Genomic DNA, 9,374 nt, shown 5'->3' on the forward strand with positions numbered 1-9,374 from the left:
GCAGGATTGCATTGCAGGCTCATGTTCATCTTGTGGTCAATGATGACCCCCAAGTCTCTTTCTTCTGTAGTGCTAGCCAGCGTAGCACTGCCAAGCCTATAAGGATACTGCAGGTTTTTCCTCCCAAGGTGGAGAACCTTGCATTTTTCGGTGTTAAACACTATCAGGTTCTTATCCATCCATTTGCTGAGCCTGTCCAGGTCAGCCTGGATCATCTGCCTGTCTTCTGGTGTTGATGCTTTGCCCCAAAGTTTGGTGTCTTGGCCAGTCCACTTCTGACTCTAATGTCCACATCATTAATGAAGATATTGAACAATATGGGTCCAAAGACAGAGCCTTGGGGGACCCCACTCATCACAGGGCACCATGATGATTGACACCCTCTGGGTCTGACCACGGAGCCAATTTCCCAGCCAGTGGATCGTGGTGGACCCAAGGCCACAATGGGCGAGTTTTGCCAAGAGCTGATTATGGGATACCAGATTGAAGGCTTTTCTGAAGTCAAGATATATGACATCAATCTCTTCTCCCTTGTCCAGGTGATAGGTTACTTGGTCGTAGAAGGAAATGAGATTGGTCAAGCAAGACCTATCTGCAACAAACCCGTGCTTGCTATCCCTCAGGATGTTGGCATCGGCCAGTCCATTAAGGATGGCCTTTTTAATAAACTTTTCTAAGATCTTCCCTGGGATAGAAGTCAGGCTGATGGGCCTATAGTTAGCTGGATCCACTTTCCTCGCTTTCTTGAAGATAGGCACCACATTGGCCTTCCTCCAGTCTTCGGACACTACACCAGAGCACCAGGAGTTCTCAAAGATCCGTGCCAGGGGCTGGCTATGATGCTCGCCAGCTCCTTGAGTGCCCTGGGGTGTATATTGTCAGGGCCAGCTGACTTGAAGGTATCCAGCCTCCCAAGGTGTTCCTTCATGAGGTCAGCATTGAAATTAGGCACACACACACATACCCCCAACTCAGGCATACACATCCAAACCAACCTAGGCACATGCATACCTATCACCTATTCAAGCACCTACACACTACACACAGCAAAAATTAGACAACAATCAGTTGTCAATACCTACACACTCTGTACACATACACAGATCACTAATTCATATATTATGCACACAATGACATATGTATACTCACCAATTCACACACACATCACCCACCTACACATACACACAGGTGAGTTCCTAACCTGGATGGTACAGTATGTATGTGTGTGTGTGTGCTTGGGGTACGTGGGATACTTGATGGGGAGAGAGAGAGAGAGAGAGAGAGAGAGAGAGAGTTAAAGTGTAGGGAGTAAAAGTTGCTGGAACCAGGATTAGAACCAGTAGACTAGAGAGATGGCTGAGGAACTGAGACTTGGGGTTATTTAAGGTCAAGTGGCCCCAGCGTTACTCAAGGTCACTGGTGCAAGGGAAAAAGCCCGGTGGCAAGGAGAAGACAGCCAGGAAAGAAACTGGAAGCTCAGGCAGAAACCTGGGAGCTCAGGAGAAAAGGCAGTGGAGACAAAGCAATAGTTGTGGCAGAGATCAGGGGAAAAGGCAGTGGGGATAAGACAGTGGCAAAGAAACAGGGGGGTTGCAGGCATAGAGGAGCTCAGGACAGGTGTTGGAGGTGGCAGTGAGCCAGAAGCAGGACAGGGAGAAATGAGACAGGAGTTAGAGGGGTGAGGAGCAGGGCTGAACCGTAGGAAAGCAAAACCCAACTCGGGGGTCCAAATAACAGCTTTATTAAACAGACAACACACTACACAGCCCCATGAAGTTACTGGTTCCCACTCACACACACAAGCAGTCACAGTGGCAGCAGGAGAAAGAGACTCAGTGGAAGGGTTGGAGTCCAGGTAGGGAAGAGAAACAGAGTCCAAGTCCTTGGTTGAAGAGAGGGTGGGGGTGCTGTCCAGGCTGGAAAGGGGTTCTTGTCCAGCAGGTGTGGTCCAGAGTGGGGAGTGCCGGCAGGGCCTCTGGGTGGATAGGTGGTATGGCGTGGTGCTGGTCCAGATGGAGATGGTGTCCCAAGGAGTCAGTCTTCATTACTCCTTTTATGGGGCAGACTACCTCTGATCTCCTATGGGAAGGGCCTGTCTAGGCAAGGTCAGTCCTGTTCCAGAGGGCTCCAGGTGTTCTTACTGAGCATGTGCAGCCTTGGCACAGTGTCGGGTTGCCTCATCTTTTGTTTCTTGAATGCTGAGGGTGGTTCCAACGGCTGGGTCATTGGTTCAGGTATTGGTGTTGATGATTTGGTCATTCAGAAGAAGCTATTTTTAGACCTACTGCCATAGTCTCTCAAGCACCTGCATTTATCCCCATTCATCCAGGAACCAGTTTATATAGGAGGGGTAAGTATGAGTCATAGGTTACAACATCAGGGGACACAAGATGGAAACTTTTGCTAACTTACATATGTCAGCCTAAATCATATAGTATCAGTAAAACAGCAATACAGAACAGTAAAAATCAATATAGACATAATAATTATACAATATAAAGGAGGAGAAAAAACAAAACAAATACAACTTGCTACCAAAATAAAATGCTGAAGCTTATCCTATGTCTTAGCTTACTTACATTTATCTATAGGAAATAGAGAGGGGGAGAGAAGGTCAGAAATGGTTGGGGAAGGGGAGGGAATGCATTTTTTAATTAAAAAAAAAAACAACAACAAAAACCCCAAAACTGGGTATTTTGCTACACTATTTGTTCTTCATCTATCTAGCATAGGCTCCAGTTGTGCATCATGCACATCCTGGGCAAACTTAAGTCATCAGGGCTTGGCGTGGGTACTCTACCTACATATAACAAACTTGTAGCATCAGACTATACAGTATGTGCATATAGGCACATGGGCATACAAATTAAAAAGTAAGAAAAAACATTTCCAGCAATTCACTTTAATATGCTTTTCGGTCCTGAACTCCTGAAACTTCCTTACTAGGATCTATTTTATTCCTGGGATTATAAGGAATCAGATATTATTAGGATGATGGCTGCCACATAAAACCCTAATAAAGGCATTTGTATACTGATTTATTAACTGCATGGTCATTAGTGAGTTCTGAGGTGTGGCACACTCTTACTAATGAAAAATATAAGGGGAAACTTGAGGGGAAATGCAAATATATATTTTAAAAAAATATAAGGAAGTACAGTAATCAAAGGATACAGTGTATCAAACCATGGAGCTTTCAGGGATAGATTTGGGGTCAGTAAGTGATTTGTCAGCTCTAAAACACAGAGTAAGTTTCAGGATTTGGGACTGTTTGCAATGAGAAAAATGATTGCAAAATAATGTGTGTGGAAACAGGGGAAGTAGTGAAATCCCAAGTCAATGAATCTTGAATGTTTTTAAATCACTGTGGTCTGGGACAGACATTGCATGAGTTGGTTTGACCCAAATCAGTTAAGTCTGATACTACATTCAACCAGGTTTATCTCAAACCAGTTTTAGTAATTTTCATACTGGTTTATGTGCACTGAACATCTGTTCTGCTACAGGTTTAAACCAGTGTCTGTTCACTTACACCAGTGTATGTGCAATGTTTGTCCCTAGCCTATATGACTTTTGTTGCTGAGCCAAACAACGTCTTGATCAGAGCAATAACCACATGTTTGTTTCTGATCTTCAAAAGAGAGTTTACTTGAGATTATTTAAATGTTAAGGACAAAGTTTTTAACTTTGAAATGTTGGACGCAGACAAGGTAACTGAGTCAACTGCATGGTGACGCAAGAGTTTCCTGCTGATTGGATTCCGCTATCTGTTTCTTTTACACTTCAGTGAAACTGAGTTATACACAGATATGTTGCTAACTTACTTATTACCAGTGGGTAGGCTTTCATTATAGTTTTGCAAACTGACCTGACAGTGTCTGAATAATCAAAGTAATTTTCCACCTTAGTAACAAGAGCAGCATTTTTTATACAAATTTATCAAGGCATCTCCAGGAAATGACATATTTTTAGGGAACGTATGGACATTATTTTCCTGCTAGGTTACTACTTCTAGGTTTGCATGTAAGGATTTCCCTCCACAAACCAAAGATTGTTTATTAACTCAGATACTTTATTTTTACAGATGACCTGGCTCCAAACTAGCTGATTCTTTGAGAATCCCTGTGAATTTTCTTATCTCTCTTCCCAGAACTCCAACTTTACTTGAGGATATTAACACTGATCTGGAATTCTGCATCAGCAGAGTTTCTTCTAAAAGTTCCATACTTGTTCCTGAGCAGTTAAAACTAGATAGCAAAGTTAATTTGTCTGCAAATTAAAACAAATACATATTTCCTCCTTAACTCATAACATTTCTTAAAACTTCTTAAATAAGAAAATTGAATCTGAATATCTTAGTCTGCCTTTGTGTTACATACAGTCAAAAAGCCCAAAGCTGAGTTGATTCAACCTTCACAGGTTAGTCTAAACTACGTAGATTGAACCAATAAGCAAGTAAATAGATATTTACTTTTGATTCTGGAAATTCTGGCCCAGGCCAGAAGCCTGGGGGCACTACAGCATGCCTGCCTGCTCTGCCAGAGCAGGCAGCTTAAGCCAAGGCTAGCCCATCTACCTTGCAAGGTGGGGGTTATAGGGGAGATGCAAAGTATCCTGGGATGCTGGGGGACTGGGAGTTAACTTAAATCTAGAGGGGATCTGCAACACAAGTTCAATAAACCAATTTAACCTAAATCAGTTAAGTTTGATATCACATCCATCCAGGTTTATCTTAAATTGGTTTGGGCCATTTTGAAAGTCATTTATGTGCACTGAACTTCTGTTGTGTTACAGATTTGATCTCCAATCACTTAAAGTGGTTTATGTATAATTTTTGTCCTTAGAAGTTCTCTTTGGAAAAGGAAAGGAGTGGCTCTGTTCTCTGAATCTTGTTTCAATGTATCCATCCTTGTACAATTCCCCATAAATACATCTAAGAAGATTTGGATGCCTGGTGGGAAATAGTATATATTTTCATGACAATTGACAAGAGAAACTAAAATTTTGATTTATTTTTTGGAAAATAAATGGGTATATTTTGCTTGCAGTTTCCAAACATCACACACTTCAGGGTGTCTAGTTGAAAAGCTAGAAAAAATTAAAAGAAAGAAAACTTTTCATTTGGGGGGGGAAAGGACCATCTTTCAATGGAAAAATATTTCAGATGGAAAATTTTGACCAGTTTTAATGACAAATAGGCAGTTAAAGCCAATGGGAACTGCAGATGATCAGTAACTGAGACAGCAGGCATCAATGTACTTAAGGTATTAGAAACCAGTGCAGTATGGACAATAGGACACCAGAATATTTCTGTTTATGGTCATGAAAAAATAGTTTGTTTTAACGGTTTGCATTACTTTGTGTATTGTGAGTTCTACTTAGGTAATACCTGGGAATTTGTAAGCCCATTAATAATGAAGTCTGATTGCTTAATAATGATTCTGTTTTTCTGATGACTACATTAATTATCATGAGCTTGTGTGTTTTAAGCTGTTAGACACCTGGCTCTGGAGTTTTCTACTAAGTAAAGTTTCATAATAGCAGTTGAATCAATTCCTACGTATGCTAAAAAACCAGCATCCGCGGAACAAGAAAGCTGATTCTCCCCCCTTACAGTACATACCTCTGAAATTTTTCATTTTAAATACTGCTATGTGTAATAGCATATGTATTCCTTAAACTGTTGAGGAAAGGTTCAGTGGAAATCATTTGACTGTTATGCCGATTTAGCCATGATTCATATGCATGTTCATACAGGATTCCTGTCAACAGAATGACCTTGCATACTGAACTTTAATAATTGATCTTGCATCTTGGCATGGCTGAAGGTGTTACAAAAAATGGAATGTGAAAGCTTCAAGCCTAACAAGGTCTGAGGCAGTGTCCTGGTGAGAGGTTAAAGTCATTTTAGTCCCTTGGTCTGGAAGAGAAACTCTTGGGTAAGATGCTGTCTAAAAGTTGGAGCTCTCAAGGACAAGTCTTTGGCTAATGAATTTCTGATAAATTGGAAGATCCCCTCATTTTGACCACTACAAAGCAGAAGGAGCTGTCTGTCTAGAACCTCCTGGCTGCTGTAAGGCATCTCTTACTCAATCACTACTTCATAGTCTCCAGGTTTCTGTGATGGGGGCTCACAGCTCTCACACTCCCAGGTCAGGGCTGCATTAAAAATTGTTGCTGTCATAGCTCCAGGGGTGGATCCACAATGGGTACAGTGGTACAGATTCACAGAAGTTTAGGGCTGGAAGGGACCTCGTGAGATGCATCCCCACCCTTTCAGTCAGTGCTGTGGTAGAGGCATTCAGGGTCCCCCCCCCCCTTTTTTTTTTTTTAAGTCCCAGAAGGAAGTAAAATTTTCCCCCCTCTGTGGCATGTCTGGTCTCCATCCCCTTCCTCCCAATCACCCCCTGTTGCTGCTGCCTGACCTGGAGGTGAGGGGATCTCCACAGCCACTTCGGTCTCTCACTAGCCAGGGTCCTCCTCCTTCCTTGGTCCTCCCGGGTGGTCCCTGCCGGCCCAGAAGCAAGCACCAGGGAAGGGCACCCACTTATCACTGTTGCTACTGCTGCTGATGTCCCCAGTTTTGGCTCCCTGTGCATCCTGGCTGGATTAGGGCAGGAATGGTTCTGGAGTTTCTCCCCTGTCCTCCTTTGGGGCACCCAGGAACACTAGCAGGTGGGGAATAGAGGGAAGGGGACATGTTGTTGAGCACAAGGGGGAAGGGAAGGGGGCTGAGAGGAGAAGAGAAGATTCTTACCTGATTGAGGAGCTTTAAAAAGTTGCCTGTTGCAGCTCTTTCTGTGGGTTATGCCTGCCTAGTGTTGGGGAGAAAGCTGGGAGCAGAGGATGCAGCCACACCTTCAGTGCCAGTGCCTGCTCCTGCACCCCCCCTTTACAAAATCCTGGATCCACGCATGTATAACTCTGTTAGATAGAAGTGTTCCAGACAATCCCATTTGTAACGTACATCACTAATGGCCAAAGCCCTGGTGCTGATGTTGGTATAAAACAAGTTATTTGGCAAATATAATTTATTTTGCTTCAGAAAATTGCAGAAAGTATATCAGCTCTTCTACAGATATTAAGCTACCTCTTCACTACTCCACTTTTTTATGCAGACAAGGTCTTATGCTGTGGTGGCCAGAGCAGCCTCTGAGTGTGGCCCGTGTACCCCAGGTGCTCAGTAAAGCGAGGTACCAGCAAGGAAGCAGGGGAGCTCAAGCCTCCAGCTGTGTGGAGCAGAGTGGGGCCAGGATGCTGCTGCAAGAGGATGTGTCACTGCCAGGAACCAGGCTAAATCTTCCCTGGCTCTGCAGCCACTGCCACACTCAAGGCTTTGCTTCTTTGCTTGCCATATAGAACTGTGGTGGCAGCTGGGCTAGGGAAGGGTTAACCTGGATTTTTGAGATGGCATCTCTCTTACAGCAGTGCTTTGTCCCTCCTCCTCACTGTGCAGCTGAAAGTTCAAGCCCCCTACCTCTGTTTCTGCACCCCAGAATGCAAACTGTATCAGAAACATCTCTGTTGGGGTGGGGGTCAGAATGGTACTTGGGGATCCAAAGCTAAACTTGTGGCATGTCTGCCTGAAAGGATGGCCACCATTGTACTAAACTATTTCGTAGAATCCGTTGGTGGTGTAAGAACCAAATAAAAAGGCCAAATAACTACTGATACTTCATAATTGTGCCCAATTTTTCACACTGAGTAGTAATTTGTTTCTTGGGCAAATTATAAGAGGATTGATACCCTGCTCCATCTCCATGCAGGTGGAGGCTTGAGCACATTTTTTCTCAGAAATGTAGAATCATAGGGACTGGATCATAAATAGAATCATAATTGCAAAAATTTATAGATGTTCTCTTTTATGACATTCCCTTTCTTTGAGAATTTCAGTGGGCCTCACATGATGAAGTGAACTGAGTGATAAAGACTTGATGCACTGAAAATAGGTATAATAATGTTAAAGTTTAAGGAAAATAAATCATACGTTCTTTTCAATGAACTAGGTTTATTAGATTGACATATTAAACCAGCACCAATATTCTTGACACAGGCTTGCTCTTTCCTTTAGGATGGTGTCCTCTTTGGCACAGAGTTTAATATATATACTTTATGCTTTTCTTTCTCCTGCTAATTTTAGTCGGAAAGGTAGCTCATGATTTCATAAATGAGGCTAAAATAAAAGGTCAGTCAGGAAATATTACTTTTGTTAGCGAGCTCAGGAAACTTGATGCTTTATCCTGGAGACAGAACAAAGGACGGATCCAGCTCCTTAAATCCATGCAGGCATTCTGTGAGCAAATCCTTCCCTGGTCTGGAAGAAAATCTGAGCTATGACACTGTTCCCTGCAGAAGGCTCTGCTTGTAGTCTACTGTTTGTGTTGGAGAATGCCTGGGGGAGTTGGTACAGTGGGGGACTCTGTGCTTCTGTGCTCTCCTTCATCTGTCAGTTTTGGGGACTAGCCCAGTAGCCCTGCCCTAATGGAGTGATAAGAGGAGAAGGCGTCTCCATGGAGACTTCCTTCCTCAGAAACTTTTTACATGGTTTTTCCAAAGGATGAGATAATCTGGATGACATTTTTCACAACAAATTTTGCTAGAACTTCATAAGTTATTTGCAGTAAGAGAGGGATTTTAAATGTATTAAACTATCACATCAGTTTCACCAGTGATGTAATTTGAGTGTCTAGGTGCCTGACCTCTTCATATGAAAAAAGATGTTTTAATATTTGAGTCTGATCTTCAGCAGGGCAAAGATCCAACTATAAAATGGCACTGGATTCAATTTTAAATATAATAACTAATTCGTATTCTAATAATGATTAGCACCATGTTTGAATTCCATTTTCCATAGCTGAGATTTCTTTTGGTTTCTGCCTAAAACCTTTATAAAATCATAGCCCATTTGAACTGAAATCCAGTTATATCTTACTACTAACTCTGTGGTAAACAAGCATCATTTTTAAACTTGCTAAATTTGTGCGATTCCACTCATAAGAAACATGGCCTTGATTCTGCAAAGTGTTTACTCATAGTCTACACTTTAAACATGGGAACAATCTCACATGACTTTCTTGCATACAAAAGTAAAAAGAACTTAATTCCAGTAAACAGTCCTGTTAAGGACCACAGAAAACAAGGCAAACATCTCATTAAATAAAACCAATATTATAATACAGACTATAAATTATGGTATTTGGAAAAGTAATATAAAGTAATATAAAATATTATGGGATATTTATAAAACTATTTGACACGTACTGAGCCTACACATTGCTTGCTGCTGTTTGTAATATACTGTTTTAAAGAGCGGCAGAAAGCAAGATAGATTTGCACTTTATAGACTAACTAAATCAGAGATGCATAAGCTTTTG

The sequence above is a fragment of the Crocodylus porosus genome, unplaced genomic scaffold (assembly GCF_001723895.1).
Source record: "Crocodylus porosus isolate Cpor-Errol unplaced genomic scaffold, CroPor_comp1, whole genome shotgun sequence".
NCBI lineage: Eukaryota > Metazoa > Chordata > Crocodylia > Crocodylidae > Crocodylus > Crocodylus porosus.